Source organism: Mixophyes fleayi, chromosome 7, assembly GCF_038048845.1.
Source record: "Mixophyes fleayi isolate aMixFle1 chromosome 7, aMixFle1.hap1, whole genome shotgun sequence".
In the NCBI taxonomy this organism is placed as follows: domain Eukaryota; kingdom Metazoa; phylum Chordata; class Amphibia; order Anura; family Limnodynastidae; genus Mixophyes; species Mixophyes fleayi.
The window spans coordinates 109362842-109379994 of record NC_134408.1 but is presented as its reverse complement, the minus strand read 5'-3'; the positions used below and the strand labels follow the sequence as shown (position 1 = coordinate 109379994).

General features: G+C 39.3%; 2 long non-coding RNA genes across 2 annotated transcripts in view; one reads left to right on the top strand and one right to left on the bottom strand.

The window, feature by feature from the left end:
* Positions 1-9828, bottom strand: part of LOC142097031 (uncharacterized) — a 134517-nt gene extending 124689 nt beyond the window's left edge. Inside the window, exons 1-2 of the long non-coding RNA XR_012678092.1 lie at positions 9744-9828; positions 8197-8275 (exon numbers count right to left, since the gene is read on the bottom strand). This is a non-coding gene — a long non-coding RNA (uncharacterized LOC142097031). The remainder of the gene's footprint in view (positions 1-8196; positions 8276-9743) is intronic.
* Positions 9829-9912: 84 nt separating this feature from the next.
* Positions 9913-13621, top strand: LOC142097030 (uncharacterized). Its single transcript, XR_012678091.1, has 5 exons — positions 9913-9976; positions 10364-10426; positions 11517-11655; positions 12565-12708; positions 13503-13621. It is a non-coding gene; the product is annotated as an uncharacterized LOC142097030 (long non-coding RNA).
* The last annotated feature ends 3532 nt before the right edge of the window (positions 13622-17153 follow it).

Sequence of the window (17153 nt, the reverse complement as noted above, 5' to 3'; positions counted from 1 at the left end):
GAAGGAGAAACATATTCATGATGAAGCAGGTAGATACTGAAGGTTCATTTACATCTGTGGACTCGTAAATAGAAATTATTTTCATACAACCACTTTACATTGATTTTGGAGTGCTGTCCTATTGTAGACAGGTGTTGAATAAAATTGTTCCAATCCAGATGTCTCATTTGACATTTGTGTGATTGAATAGAACATCTCCATAGCAAAGACACATTGCACAATAAGAACAAATGATTTAAGTGGTGCCTTACAAATTACTGATACTTGTCTTACAGAAGATACGATATGTAAAATGTTGGTTTAGTCCAAGGGGTATATTATTTCAGCCCAGCTATAAGTCAACCTTTATTCTTAATAAATACAAAGATTGTCATTTATAAGCATTATTGAGTCTACCAGTAAGTCAACACCACTAATTTATATTTTGCTGTGTGTAACATAGTAACATAGTAACATAGTTGATGAGGTTGAAAAAAGACACCAGTCCATCAAGTTCAACCTATTTTGGATCTCCTGCGATCCTGCACTTATATTTGAAATTAATCCAGAGTAGGCGACCGCCCATCTGTTTCAATTTTGAAAATCCCCCCAGACTCAATATTGCAATCCAATTTTTACCCTATATCCACTACTATCCTTTATTTTAAATTAACGGTCGTATCCCTGGATACACCTTTCCGCTAAAAATTTGTCTAACCCTTTCTTAAACATATCTACTGAATCTGCCATCACAACCTTCCCTGGCAATGAATTCCATATCTTGACTGCCCTTACTGTAAAGAACCCCTTCCTTTGCTGGTTGTGAAATTTCCTCTCCTCTAACCTTAGGGGATGACCACGTGTCCTGTGTATGGTCCTTGGGGTAAAAAGTTCCCATGAAAGCTCTCTGTATTGACCCCTAATGTATTTGTACATAGTAATCATATCTCCCCTTAGACGCCTTTTTTATAAAGTAAACATGCCTAAACTGGCTAACCTTTCCCCATAACTTAATGACTCCATACCCTTTATCAATTGTGTCGCCCTTCTCTGAACCCTTTCTAGTTCCAAATTATCTTTTTTATAGAGTGGTGCCCAGAACTGTACTGCATATTCAAGATGAGGTCTTACCAATGATTTATACAGTGGCAAAATTACACTGTCTTCCCTTGCATCTATGCCCCTTTTTATGCATGCCAATACTTTGTTTGCCCTTGCAGCTGCTGCTTGACTTAGCATAATTTTATAAAACTATCATTCAAGTTAAGAATTATGTAGAGGGCGTCATTCTGGTTATTGTAATCGGGTAAGCTATAGTGATCACTGTAAGTTTGAAACCTTTGCGACTATATATATGGGCAGCATGGTGGCTCTGTGGTTAGCACGTCTGCCTCACAGCACTGGGGTCATGAGTTCAATTCCCGACCATAGCCTTATCTGTGTGGAGTTTGTATGTTCTCCCTGTGTTTGCGTGGGTTTCCTCTGGGTGCTCCGGTTTCCTCCCACACTCCAAAAACATTCTAGTAGGTTAATTGGCTGCTATCAAAATTGACCCTAGTCTCTCTCTGTGCCTGTCTGTCTGTGTGTATGTTAGGGAATTTAGACTGTAAGCTCCAATGGGGCAGGGACTGATGTGAATGATTTCTCTGTACAGTGCTGCGGAATCAGTGGCACTATATAAATAAATGGTGATGATGATATATATATATATATATATATATATATATATATATATATATATATATATATAGATATGTATATTTGTAAAAGAGTAAAGTAAATAATATAACATACACAAATTAATTTGTCATTCATTGATGTATAAACTCTTAAATTGGAGTTCTGGAGCAATATGAGAAGCATTTTAATTGTATTTAATCTCTTGCCCCAAGACCTGCTTTCTGAGAGAAGGGCAATTCTGAATGTTAGGCTGAATTTTTTTTTTTGTGTTGTCCCATTCCAATTCCTTGTGTTTTCAAATGTTCCTCACCCAACTACATGAGAAATCCTCTGACCCATTAATGAGCCTAGCCACTTATTATTTGTTTTCCCTCCAAAACCTAATCTGTCCATAACTAGCCCCAAATAGTCACAAACATCCTATCAATATCCCAATCTATCTCCAGATCCAAACATAAATCTCTAAATACTATATTATGTGTACAAAACCCACTGCTTAAACTTAATGTCCCAAACCTACTTTCATATTAATGATCATATCCCCCAAATCATACCCATATTGACAATTGGCACTTCCAACAATTTATCTGCATAAGTACCTGGGTTATAGCCTCTTGCAATGCTGTTTCATAACAATTCTATAAAATATTACTGACTACTAACATTTTTTACTGACATATTATCAGGAAAACTTGTCTAGAGCTAAAAGTAATATCAGCATCCAAAATACAATGGGGTAAGTAAGGGTTTCACAGTTCTACACAATCTCAGAATCACTGGGTGTCCCTTCTATGTGTATTCTTGTTGTGTCTGAAGAGGGATGATTATTACTCACATTTCTCTTGAACACTATAGCTTCTTTCTTACTGTCAGTAACCCTGGTAAGTTCTATACTGAAGTCTGCACCTTTGCACAGTTGAATATGACAATTCCCAGTGCTGCTGGCCAGGCACTGATAAGTGATTGGTTTTTACAGTAAGAGCATTGTCATATGACCACACACATTTAGCGGATGTAATGCAAATACAAATGTTGTAGGCTGTCCAGTTTTTCACAGAAAGGAAATCAACCAAAATGAAGGGAGGAATTCAGTTCAGTCTATGGTCCTGTAGGAGCCATGAGTAATGTATCTCCACAGGATGTTCAGGCAGTAAAACATCACTGATATTAGCTTGCACTTCTTTGAGGGTTTTACTTACTGTAATAATTTGTGTAGGTGCACATTGCACAAAGCTCCTTCGGTGAAGTTAGACACACACACACAGATATATATGTGTGCTTTTGTGTGTGTATGTTATTATTATGAATAGTATTACTCCATATTATGCAACTGCACTTAGCACTCAATAACAGGTAGAATACCTAAGTATAGAAATGGAAATCTTCATATCACATAGCTGTCCCAGTTTTAGGAATTAATAGAACTGTTGGCTAAACCTATGGTCTATTATATAGTCTATAATATAAGGCAAATGTTGATATAATCTATTTTATCACTCCATTAGGAACCAGCATTGCTCAGCCCATCTGCCTCCGAGTCTCTGAAAACATCCTGAGACTATCGTTTTGCCGTGAGCTCGGACGGGGCAGTTTTGGAAAGGTAAGTAATGAGTGTTCAATAGTCACAAGGGATTTATGTCTGAAGGAGGATGTTATTAGATATGAGCAAAGCTTCATCCAAGTTTCGCATATGTCATATCTTGCAGTGGAAAAGCTCTCTCTGCAGATATAATCTTTCAGTTTCAATTTTGCTCGCCATTCAATTAAATGATAATCTGCAATGTATGTGAATTCTGCTTTGCGCAAATTTATAAAGTTGAAAGGACAATATTGTCAATTCATTGGGTTCCGCAGTGCAGTTATGGTATAATAAGGAGATGGTTTTCATTGAGGCAGAAGAATTGTAAAGTTCAACCTCCAAACCTTTTATTAACTTAAACGTTTACGTATTACTTTTAAAATAAGATTCAGTGCAGCAGCATTTACATTTAACTTTAATTAACCTTGAGAGTGATAGAATATCATCTCTACCTTTATTATAAATGTAAATTTTGTGTGAGTGATTTTTTTCTATTTTATATATTGCATAAAGAAATATTGCTCCACTTAAAGTGGGTCCCAATAAAAGCATTGGACGAGACCCAGTCACCGTCACCTCACAGCTGGTGCTTGTAGTCAGTGGACATGGCTGTGCTCTTCTCTGCAATAATAGCCTAAACTTCCCTAAAAATGTGCCCCCTCCACAACGGCATATTAGTAAACTTGCTCTGCAAAAGAAATCTTGTGTTTGCGCTGCTCTGCAAACCAAGATATACCATATGATCAAGATATAGATAAGTCCGGGAGACTCTCAAAATTTGGGTCAGTCTCCCGGGCTCCCGCGAGAGCTGGCATTTCTCCCGCATCTCGGAATTCACTGTATTTCACAATATTAGACAGGTTTTAATGTTGTGACATGAGTTGGACAGACAAGAGATAAGGGTAGACTTTGGAAAACACCCAGTAAGACAGGCAGCATAGGTAAAATTCCATGAACATATATGTGTATATCTGTGTGTATGTATTTGCATTGGGTGTTATTATTAAAAAGGAATGTGATGGTGGGGTCCCTGTTAATATTTTACACTAGAGGTTAGGGGCATTTAGCTAAACCATGGCAACACATAGTTAAATATTATAAAATATGTATTCCACATTATATAACATGTAACATCATTAAAGAATAATGTCACAATTTCAGAAGATATTTATAAACTTTTGCACACATACTTTATTTGTTCTCTAAAGTTACATATGCTTTTGTCTTTATGTTTCTGTGCTCTTTATGAGCCTGACCCTGTAATATCTCCTCTAGGTCCTGCTGGCAAAAGATTCCTATACAAGTCAGCATTTGGCTGTGAAAGTCATCAGTAAGAGGGATCTGCTAGTTGAGGGCGGAGAGAGTGTGATGGTGGAGCGGAGAGTATTACAACGTGCATCTGGAAGTGCTTTCCTCGTTCATGGCTGCTTTGCTTTCCAGACCAAGGTATCGCTGTGACCACCTCCTTATTGTTAATTATCCACACAAGTGCAATATAACCTCACTTGTTTCTACTGCAAATTATGTTTCTTTACTAAAACAGCAAATCTTATCTCCTACATTCCAGATAGATCCAGAATCTTTCGGGCTCATTCACATCACAATTAAGTTCCACATTCAGTTTTATATTCCTCTCCGCTGCAGTTTTGAATCTCCTGCCCTGTCCACTACTTCCGCACTGGTCATTTAGTCATTTCATTTTGGGGTTATCTGGGGTTGGGCACTTACTGCACTGATATAAGGGACAAGGTGGTGGATCATGAGGATGAAATGTCCTACACAGGAAATTCAGTTACGAGCCAGCTGTCCATGACTGCTTTTATCATATAGTTGGTGATATATCATCCACCATCCCTGTAAAACACTCTCCCCATTACCACTGTAGCAACACATTTCGATTCCCACCTGTTGCATTACATTTCCCACCCCTCCTACCTCTGTGGTAACACAGTATCTCCCTCCCAGGGGCGCATGGAGCATTTTTAAGGGGGGGTTTCCCCTTCCCTGAAAAGAAAAAAAAAATCAAGACAGCTGCCGCGCATGCGCAGCTCCGTTTAGGCAGCACTGTACTATACAGCAGCCGCGGCGCTGTCAAAGAAGCGTCCGCGGCAATGCCGCACAGACGCTTCTTTGACAGCACCGCGGTTGCTGTATAGTACAGTGCCGCTATATAGGGCACTTTTTTAGCGGAGGGGAGGGGTTTCTGGAGACCCAGAAACCCCCCCTGCGTTCGCCACTGCCCCTCACCTATCTAGTAACACATCTTATCCCTTTATCTCTAAAGTAACACATTTCTTCCCCATCCCTCGCCTGTAGAACATTCAGTCTCCTCTGTTGCAACTTGCAACACACGTGTTTCCTACTCCCCTCCTGTCATGCATTTCCCTTCATATACTTTACCTGCTTTCCAAGGCAGTGGAAATGCGAGACTATGCTCGACTGTAATACAGTGATGGTTTGGTAGCTCATGCATTCTGATTCCCTGCCAGACTGACTTCACTAACATATTGATGTGATTCACTGCAGCACAGTGGGCAAACCCCTACAACTACACTTAGACTCGGTACACTGTGGGACAGGACTAATACAGGGGAAGAGTTATATTTCTTAGGAATAATAATAATAATAATAATAATAATAATGATAATAGGTACCCCTGCATCTGTCCTGCTACATGTACGCTGCCAGAAATGGCCTGGGGGCCCTCATGTGGCCCACGGGTTGTGTATGGCTGCTACCAATAACAGCTTGCAGTGCTAATACAGCCTCTGGAAAAATGGCTGCATTTCCTCCATGTTCTTATGCCTCCAATTGCCTCATCTTTCACTCTTGTATCTCCTGCTCTCTATCTGCCCTCCCAATGTCTGTCCGTTATAATCCGAAAAGGAAACATGAAGGGAGGGACATTTTTAAATATACATAACATATATATCATACTTACCTACTTTCTGTATTCTGATTCCAGGAGATGGGCGTGACTGGAGGGCGGGAGGGGGTGGGGCGGGGCAGGGCAAGACAAATCGCGTCATTTTAGCCCCGCCCCCGCAACGAAAATGACGGTTTGTCGCTGGGGGCGGGGCCAAAATGCTGCGATTCTGGCTGAATCGTATCATTTAGCGGTGGCTGCAGCGGGATGCGGGAGATTTGCCAGCTCTCCCGGGAGCCCGGGAGATTGACCCGAATTTCGGGAGTCTCCCGGACATTCCGGGAGAGTTGGCAAGCATGATATATATATATATTTCTTTTTTTTTGTTTATTTTTTCCTCCTGGCTAACCCCACATATTTAATTATACTTCTGCTTCTACCATAAAACAGGAGCTTGTGCTACTTGGAATGGAATATGCAAGCGGCGGCGATTTCCACGACTTGCTGTGGAGGAAAGGCCCCCTTAACATCCCCAGGGCAAGGTGAATATAAGAATAATGCATTGTAAAAGCCACTGGATATAGGAAGGACTAAATGCATTGCTCAGGAAGATAGATGCCATATTATAAATAACTATTTACACTGTATTTTGCAGAAAGAGTGCTTCCAATAGAAATAGATGTTCTAAAGCATGATATCTTATAAGTAGGATATAAAAATATAAGCAATGATAAACAGGTTGCAATCTCAACATTAACTGACTCCTGGGTAAAGCCATCAGCATAGCCATGGTAGCTCTGTGAATTTCATAACTTCTGGGTCCCAGATAAAAACTTTGCAATGTCACTATGATTGATAAAACCAGCAATATTTAAAGTTAGAGCTATGGGGCCAGTTAGTCTCTATGGCCAGACACTAAACCTGGAACACCTGCATTCTCTCCAAACTAGAGGCATTGAAGTGTCTGGATGAACTAAGCTAGGAATGCCCCAATCTGCCCATCTACTCCTATTAATAGTTGTGACACTCTTCAGCCTCTGCAGTCTAAAACCTCACCCTCTAAATTTTGTGTGTCAAGCATGAACAGGTGGAAGTACAAAAATCATGTGTGACACCAGCAGGGTATTTTGTTAGAATGTCCGTCAGTATATCAGAATTACTATCAGAAGCCTAAAAGTAAGAATCTCAGATCATCTGAGAAATATAGCAAACAAATTGGAAAACTCATCACCTTCCAAATTACTTACTGACAGACCATCGACCCCACTGCGCTCAGATTTATTGTCAACTAAAAAGTTTTAGAAAAAATTGTTTAAGATATGATATCTGTTATTCATGCATGTTGCTGCTATTGCTTTTATATACTATATATTACACTATAGATATATCGCTTAATAGTATTACCATTATTGGCATCTATTGTTATTTCCAATACTGTGAGCTTCGTATTTTTTTTTAAATGCTTATTTAATTGTTGATTGAGGCAGGGATACATCAATGCCCTCTCCCCCTATAGCAGCTCCACACAAGACACATCACTAGGGCAAAGGAACAGTCTCTCTCCCTATATCAAACAACATATGTGTCACATACATGTCTCGGTCATGGATTATTATACTTTTGAGAATGCAGGATAAAAATCTAATGTTATTCTTGTTGTGGCTGATTGTTATATGTTGCGGGAGCTAATATACGAAACAATTCCAGGCAGTTTATCAAGTCCAAATAGGCCAAAGAAATTGCCTTACATGTGGCTACCTTTTATGCCTGTCTTAGAAGTGGTCAGATGGGTTCCATACTACAGAGCTGGATTAAGGCTCTAGGGGGCCCGGGGCACTTAAGCCGGGGGGCCCCTGATGTTATATGGTTATCATTTTAGACAAATTTTAGACAAATACTCAGGCAATACTGTGTGCACTACTGATAGATTCACAGAGCTCTGCCCTTCACAAGAAGTACGATGTAAAGCAGGACATACCTCCCAACTGTCCTTGCAGTTGGACAAAATCCTGACTAAGTGAGACAGTCACCCAAATTCAGGACTGCCCCACCAGATTCAGGACAGTTGGCAGATTGTCCTGCTCTCTCCTACCTGTTCTTGTCTCTTTCACCCCCTGTGGCTGTTGGTGTCTTTAGTTTCTGCTTGTCTGGATCCTGGAATGTTGGGGGCCCTATTTGGAAAAAAAATATGTACATGTAATTTAGAAAACTGCAACCACCCCCAGCATTAAATCAATAGCATCCACATATAATAATGAGGCCCCAACATTAAAAAATATTAAAGTATTCACATTTGATAAATTAATAGCATACAGAATTAACTAATACACCTATTTCACTCCACCCAGCCCCAGCATGAAATTAATAGTACTCCCAATTAATAAATTAACCTATTTTCCTCCCTCCAAACAGCCCCAGCAATAAATTAATAACATTTACGTTTAAAAAAATATAACCATTTCCCACAACCATCCCCAGCATTAAATAATTCATATTCACATTTAATAAATAGCCCTCCTTCTTCTCACACTTATTCCCCACCCACAGTTCACCATTAAATTAATAGGTCACCTCTCTCGTTACATTAAGAAAAACCCCACTCCCCTTCCCTTATTACATTAAGAAACCCCCCTTCCCTTATTACGTTAAAACAACCCTTTCTTCCCTCATTACAGTAAGATAAGTCCCCCTCCCCTCATTACAGTATGACAAATCCCCCCTCCCCTCATTACTGTAAGACAAATCCCCCCTCCCCTCATCACAGTAAGACAAATCCCCCCTCCCCTCATCACAGTAAGACAAATCCCCCCCCCCTCATCACAGTAAGACAAATCCCCCCTCCCCTCATCACAGTAAGACAAATCCCCCCTCCCCTCATCACAGTAAGACAAATCCTCACTCCCCTCATCACAGTAAGACAAATCCCCCCTCCCCTCATCACAGTAAGACAAATCCCCCCTTCCCTCATTACAGTAAGACAAATCCCCCCTGCCCTCATCACAGTAAGACAAATCCCCCATCCCCTCATCACAGTAAGACAAATCCCCCCTCCCCTCATCACAGTTAGACAAATCCCCCCTCCCCTCATCACAGTAAGACAAATCCCCCCTCCCCTCATTACTGTAAGACAAATCCCCCCTCCCCTCATCACAGTAAGACAAATCCCCCCTCCCCTCATCACAGTAAGACAAATCCCCCTCCCCTCATCACAGTAAGACAAATCCCCCCTCCCCTCATCACAGTAAGACAAATCCCCCTCCCCTCATCACAGTAAGACAAATCCCCCCTCCCCTCATCACAGTAAGACAAATCCCCCCTCCTCTCATTACAGTAAGACAAATCCCCCCTCCCCTCATCACAGTAAGACAAATCCCCCCTCCCCTCATCACAGTAAGACAAATCCCCCCTCCCCTCATCACAGTAAGACAAATCCCCCCTCCCCTCATTACTGTAAGACAAATCCCCCCTCCCTTCATTACAGTAAGACAAATTCCCCCTCCCTTCATTACAGTAAGACAAATCCCCCCTCCCCTCATTACTGTAAGACAAATCACCTCACTTCATTATATTAATACAAATCCAGCACCCCTCCCTTATTACATTAAGAAAATAACCCCCCCTCCCCTCTCTCACACTTACCTTCATTCAGCAGTGCTGTGTAGGAGACTCCTCTGTCTCTCTGGAAACTGCACGTATGGGATGGCAACCAGTCACGTGACTTGTCAGAGGGAGACCAGAGAGAACGATCCCAGAGATACACAAGGAAGGCAGGAAGGACTGACCCAGATACACACGCATGTAGAGCAGGCACTCAGACACACACACATACACACATGAAGAGCAGGGAGGAGACAGGCACAAACACACATAAGGTAAGAGAGGGATAGGGGAACGGATCAGCTGCAGGTGTTTTTTTTTTTTTAAATTGCAAACAACTGCGGCTGCCATTGGCCCCCCTTAATCCGGCTCTGCCATACAATAGTTTGTAACAACTCCTCTGTTAATGGAAATAATAATTGTTGTTTGATTGCATTCTAGTTTTTTTTTTTAATTTATATACTTATTTTCTATAAACCCTTATAAGTAATATATTGAATAAAGAAATTTGAGACTTTCATCTAGCACACAGAACAAGAAACATTATATTAGACAGTTAGTGTAGAAAAAAACAGGGGAGTTTTAAATGATTTTGGAGAGTTTCCTTAGCCATCAATTTACCATTACACTAATGCAACATTAACTTATTTTCTTTCCACCAGATTCTACGCTGCAAAAATCGTATGCGGGGTTCAATTCCTCCATTCTAAGGGCATAGTCCATCGGTAATTATAATGCTATAATTTTACAATAGTTTAATAAAGTTATATTACAATGGATTCTAATTTACAGATAATAATATATTTAATAAGAGGTCTGCTCTCTACTTTCCAATTGTCATACTTTTATCCATTAGCAAATATTTCCTTCTACAACAGACTGATAGCTCTGCTTCATCTATGCCATGGAAATTGGGCAGTAGAATTTACTACAAGCCAGGAAACTGAACATAAGCTACGTTTGGCTAGTGTTAAATTTCTAATGTTCTGAAAGTCCAGTTACTAGAGTTCAGTATGGGAGTTTTAGAAGATGTGATTTAGCAAATAATAGTAAAGATTAGCAGCAGCTCAGAGATGCAATGAAAGAATATATGAGTTAGAAAGTTCTAAACTGGATACCAAGGAACATAGCCCCGGCCTGGGACAGGAGAGGGTAGAAGGCAGACCACGCTTTCATCATCAGATCACATTTGTAACTTATTTTACATATATGTTCTTTTGTTGGGCGCAAGGGCTCTGATGCCATGAGTCACACATGTCTGCCACCATTAAAACATCACTGAGCATTTTAATTACTGGTAAATAAAAACATTTATTATAAACAAATGGGAGGTGATTGAGTTTGGGCCTGTTGATAAATTAGGGTGTCAGGGAGCAGCACAGAAAATGTAGCCTAGGGGAAAGGCAATCCTGTACACTAGTCACTGGAAAGGGCTCTGCACAGGGTCTCTGAGCTGGTAAATTGTATGGGGTCACTGTGCAGGTATAATGTTCTGGTATAATGTGTGAGGACACGACTGAGTATAATGTGTGGGGGTATAAACAGTAATGGTGAGATTAGTAAATTGGGTTTGTTTATGACATTATGCTAAATCCGCTTTGAATATCAAAATGGCACTAAATGCAATCAGTCTCAGAGCATTAAAAGTGATCAAAGGTTTCCAGAGTGACACTGCTAAACATACATTCAAAACTACTAATGTTTGCAATGTACATAATTAAAGTGTAATTTCATTTTACACAACAAAATAAATCTTGTTTGTATGAAAGCATCGCTTAATGGCAAAGGTCATAGAAAGGTTTTGTTTATTCACAGAGACCTCAAGCCTGAGAACATCCTAGTGACTGAAACGGGCCATTTAAAGATCGCAGACTTCGGTCTTGCAGTTGAGAACATCTATGGAGACCGAACAGCCACTAGATATGCTGGAACACCTGGCTATACTGCTCCTGAGGTGAGGTTCACAGGATTTTCCTACAGTTTACTTATGTAACTATAGATATTTTGTATAGAAGCCTAGAGAAAAGCAATGTGGCTACAAAGGGGACACTTTAGAAACAGCCTGCACATTAACTGCATCTGCAAGCTATCCAATAATGAGTAAAGCAAAGTGCGGTTTCACACAAGACCTTCCAACAGAGATTATCAGTCAGTTAGCATTTTGAAGCTATTGTCATTATCCTTTGCATAAATAGATGTTTTTGCATATTTATCATTCTCACTTCATAGTGAGACTTCAGGTTTACCCTGTTTAAGTTGTACAGTTGATATGTCTGCAGAAGACCACTGATGATCCAGCAATGGAAAGAGATAGACCCCACACTCATTGTGCCCTGCTTTAGTGGTAGGGAGTCCTGGCTATAATACAGGTGATAGCTACCTATTTTGGTAGGAAAGTTTAGGTTGTATTTTATTATATGTATTAAATGATATGTCTTTTAATGTCACTTGAAAGAGAAATACTATATAAATAAAAGTATTATTATCAGCAAATAGGAAGAAAATGTGGGAAAAGGTAGGTGAATAATACATATACCATTATTAGATTCCCTAATATGTCAGGTTCAGAATTTACAAATGATGATAGAAATTAATAATAATAATGATAATACATTTGTAAAGTAACTGCAGCCTAGCACATGAAATACAGCACATGTTTCTGTATCTACAAGTTTGTCACACATTAATGTCCTGAATTCGGACATTTTATCTATTTTGATACTAACTAACTGAATGCCAGTATCTATCTATTTTCACATAAAATATTATATAGAGAGTGATGGTCTTGGGCAATGGGATAAAAGAACAAGAAAGAAAAATTGATTGCTAAAAAATGTAATAACTATTATCTCTCTGCCGGTAGATGCTGTCTGGTGAGGAATATAATGCCGGTGCTGATTGGTACTCGTTTGGCGTCATTGTGACCCAAATGATCACTGGAAGACGTAAATATCATACCACACTATTCAAAGCACTTGGCGCAGATGTAAAGGACATCGTGAAAAAGGTAAAATATATTTTAAATTTAATATTAGTAGTTATCACAGTAAATAATGCAATTTTAATATCTATAGGCAGAAAAGTTGCTTCAGCACTTTACTTGTAAGACACTATATACAAAAATCATTGCCTTTCAAGAGCATGTACGCAACATAAAATGCACCATGTGACACTACGATAACAGAGACCATTCCTAAAATGTGAGATAAATGATGTCTACTCATAGATGGGGCTCTAGATTTCCTGACCAGAGATATTCTCCTCTCATACACAATAGGGTACAGTAAAATACATAAAGAGAAAGTACATTCCAATTCCTTCTGTGTCCCTCTGTGAAATGGTGCTGGATCACTGTGGAGGGCGGTACTTATAGAATTCAAAACTCGCGAGTTCCGACAATGATGTTTTGCCTCGTTTTCAATTCCGAGGGCGCACGAATGTACCGAGTTGGCTTGGCTTGGTACTCGGATCTGTTCGGTTCTCGGAGAGCTGAGCCTGAGCATCTCTAGTTAAAAGGAACACTCATACTTGCATAGAGAGATCAATATTAGGACAAATATAAACAATGACTCATGGTTAGATGTTCTAATTGTAGAATAATTATAATGTGAGACATAATACACACCCCAGATATGATCTTCGTATCGACCTCCTGTAGCCATGGACAATCATGCTATATGCCTCTGGCAGCAAAATGTTTGTAAATTGATTGTATTGTGTAGAAATGCAATGCCTGAAAAAGTTTGCGTTCTGTGCTGTGTAAATCAAAGTCCTTAAATTAAAATCAAATTACTCTTTCAGCTCCTCTGTAAAGATCAACACATGCGATTAGGAGTTCATGGAAACATCCGCCAGCATCCATTCTTTAAGAATGTTGACTGGGTCTCGTTGGAAGCCCTTAAGGTTGAACCCCCATACAAACCTGCACCGGTAAGTACACAGCAGAACTTGTGCAAGCACTTGGGGAGCCTGTAAATAAATGCTGTTCAGAATATGGTACATACGTATAAGACACATGAGATGTAGACATGTGTACACATGTATCAGATGTCATGTAACCATTTCACATTTCTTTTTATGCAAAAACATGTCTGCTTTAATTTAATTATAACAGTGAAATTTAAAATGCATGCTCAGGGCAAAAGAAAGATTACAACAAGGCACATGTGGAAGAGTTTGCTTTCTACCACTGGAGACATATAAGTAGAAAATTCTTTATTTTTAGTTTAACCATATTTTCTATTAGCTGAATTCACATATGCGAAAACATCCGCTGACAATATTTGAAAAGTAAATGTTTGTGCTGCAATTCATAATAAATTAATATGACAAAGGGCCTCAAGCTTTAGTGGTGTCATAAGTTGCTTGCGAAATGATGCGCTTCATTATTATGAATGTTGGTTCAGGGCACAATTATATGTAATCTCCTGGGCATCTATAATGAAGCACAACATGTCCGCTGCACAGCACAAAGCCAGATTTGAAAGCACCATGTGCCTTGATTTCCATCACTGTACCTAGATTTCCATCTAGGCGCATGGACTTGCAGAGAAAGATGGTGGCGTTAGTAGAAGACCACTAGTTTGCACAGTCAGAGGACTTGAGTAGAATAAGGGAGTTTTGTACAAAGCAGGTAGTAGGCACACCAGCACACCTACAATTCCAGATCATTGCAGAAACCAGGTTTTCTTTTGCACATTTAATGTAACCCTTTTGTCCTTAAGTTGCATTTTGAGCTCCAAATTCTCAAAGCTGCCATATATAATATAGTATTTTAGAAGAAAAACTGAAGAAATAATGAAAGGGGTGGTAGTAGGTCTGAATGATCACGTTTACAATCTTCCACAGTGAACTTCTAGAGATTAATTAGCCTCTCTCCACACAGAGATGCACTTCTAGTTTATGGAAGCGTCTCTCAAAGCAGGCTTGGCTGACCTGTGGCACTCCAGGTGTTGTGAAACTACAAGCACCAGCATGCTTTGCCAATATTTAGTAGCTTATTGTTGGAAAGGTTATGCTGTTATGCTGGGACTTGTAGTTTCACAACACCTGGAGTGCCACAGGTTAGCCAAGCCTGCTCTAGAGTATAGAGTAGTGTTCTGGGTGGAACATCCATAAGTGGTGATGGAAAATCAAGGCATTTTATAGTTAGCACTGTGAGGAATTCATAATTTACCTCCTCTGTGTAATTATTTTTATTTGACCAATGGCATATAATTCACACAATTGCCATGATTGCAGTTATACTGCATTAGTTTAATATATTTCCATAATATAAAGACAGAAATCCCCCCACTAAATGTGTTGGTTGTATCTAATGATCCCCTCACAAACCCGTGTTGTCCTACACTTTGTAAGAACCATTTAGGAATCTGTCTTCTGAATATAGCTCTTTTCAATTGTGACAGAGTTTCTAGACACAGTTACAGTGTTCCCTTCCACCAGGGGCTGGCTGGCAGACTTTAGTCCGGGGGGGAAACACACAGCACTGGCCCATAAGTAGCGGCCCGGACTTAAACGTTTTTTTACGGTACGTTATATATTTCATAAGATAAAAAGAGGGTATTTTAGTGTTACTTAATCGGCAGTACTTTATTATTATTTATATATATATATATATATATATATATATATATAAATATATATATATGTATAGATATAAATATATACATACACACACATACTCGCGTACATACCCCAAACATTTTTTTTTAACAATAAAAGTTAAAAAGATAATGTTAAAATACTTGACATACACTTACCTGAATAAACGTGATTGTAATTTCTTTATTTTCTTCTGTTTTTCTTTCTTCCTGCTGTGCTTTCCTTATTCTTGTCTTCAATAATGGCTGCAGGGGTGGGTGTTTGTCCTGCCCTGCCTAAATGGGAGCCTCCTACTGTATTGGAAGCTCCCATTGTATTGGTGGGCAAGCCACCAATATATAAATATTTTCTTTTTATATTTATTATTTATTTATTTATGTCAATTACTTATTTATTTTATAATATTTATATCTTTATATATTTTTATTTATTTTATTATTTATTTATATATTTTTTCAGCTTTCCCTACTTCATGGGAGCCTCCTAGTAAGATTGAGGCTCCCACGTATATAAGTATGATTGGGGCTGCCCAATCATAACTAGAGGTCTGGTACTGGGGGGGAGGAGAGGCAGGGCTCAGGGTATCAATCTGACACCCTGGCCCTCAGTGATTTGCTGCTACAGGGCTCCTGTAGGGTATGGGAGGAGCCCTGTAGCACTGTCCACGGAGCAGTGCCATCTGTACATAGAAATGCTATTCACTGCACAGACGGCCGTATCACGTGTTACACGATGCGGCCGCGTCATTCATTAATAAAATATTGTACTACAAGTTGTAAGACGGCACCGCATTCACTAAGAGGCGGCCCGAAGAAGGTGGCAGACCGACCGGCATATGCCCCCCTGCCCCCTGGCCCAGCCCGTCCCTTCCACCATTTCAAGCTGTTTCAATATCTTTAACAAGTTTATTGCTGTGATGTCATAACAACTGTTGTTATTTTTTTATCACTCTGCAATACTTGATACTTGTATATAAATATATGCTGCTTTCTTCTAAATAACTCTTCATGCCTGAGTCATTAAGGAGAGCAAAGCATAAATAAGGAGTTACTTTGCACCTGTTGCAAACTGTTGCTTTGAGCAATAGCTTTATATATTTGTGCCACATTATGATATCTCATTTACCGACCTGCAGAAATGTTGCAAGAAAATGTTGCCAAAAATTTGCACCATTGTACACAAGAAGCCTAATTCATCTTCAGACGTAAGTCCCTTTGTGTGCCCTATATTGTGCGAAATAGCTTTGTGCATGCTCAGAAATGTACCTTGTCTACATACAGCAAGTAATGTGAGATACGCTTGTATTTGAATAAGGTCAGAACTATGATCTTGTTATGTGACCGTTATTTAAACATAAGATGCATCCAAAACTGCTCAAAAAGAAGAACAATTGGCAGCTTCATAAATAATTTCTGTATATCCTAAAAAATAATTAAAGTTATAACTAAAGTACAATTTTGTTGTGATTTTCTATAGGTAACAATTACACACTCGCCCTCCAGAAAGATGGATTTAAACAGGATGGAGAAAGCAGAGGCCCAGAGACCATCAATAGCAGCCAAGGACCAGGCCATATTTAGAGGATTCACATTTGTCACCTCCAAGTGGAAAGCCCTCCCAACGGCAATGGGCCCGAGGCAATAGCAATGCTGGTTAGAGCAATGGTTTCTGTATATATGTATATATGTATATAGAATATTTTATATATATATATATTTTATGTGTTTGAAAGTTCAATTTTATGTATACATTATCCATGTTTCTTTTTTCAAATTGTTGATAAGATTAAGCTCTTAACACATTTTAATCATTTAACATACATATCATACACGTTCCGATGTCTTTGCA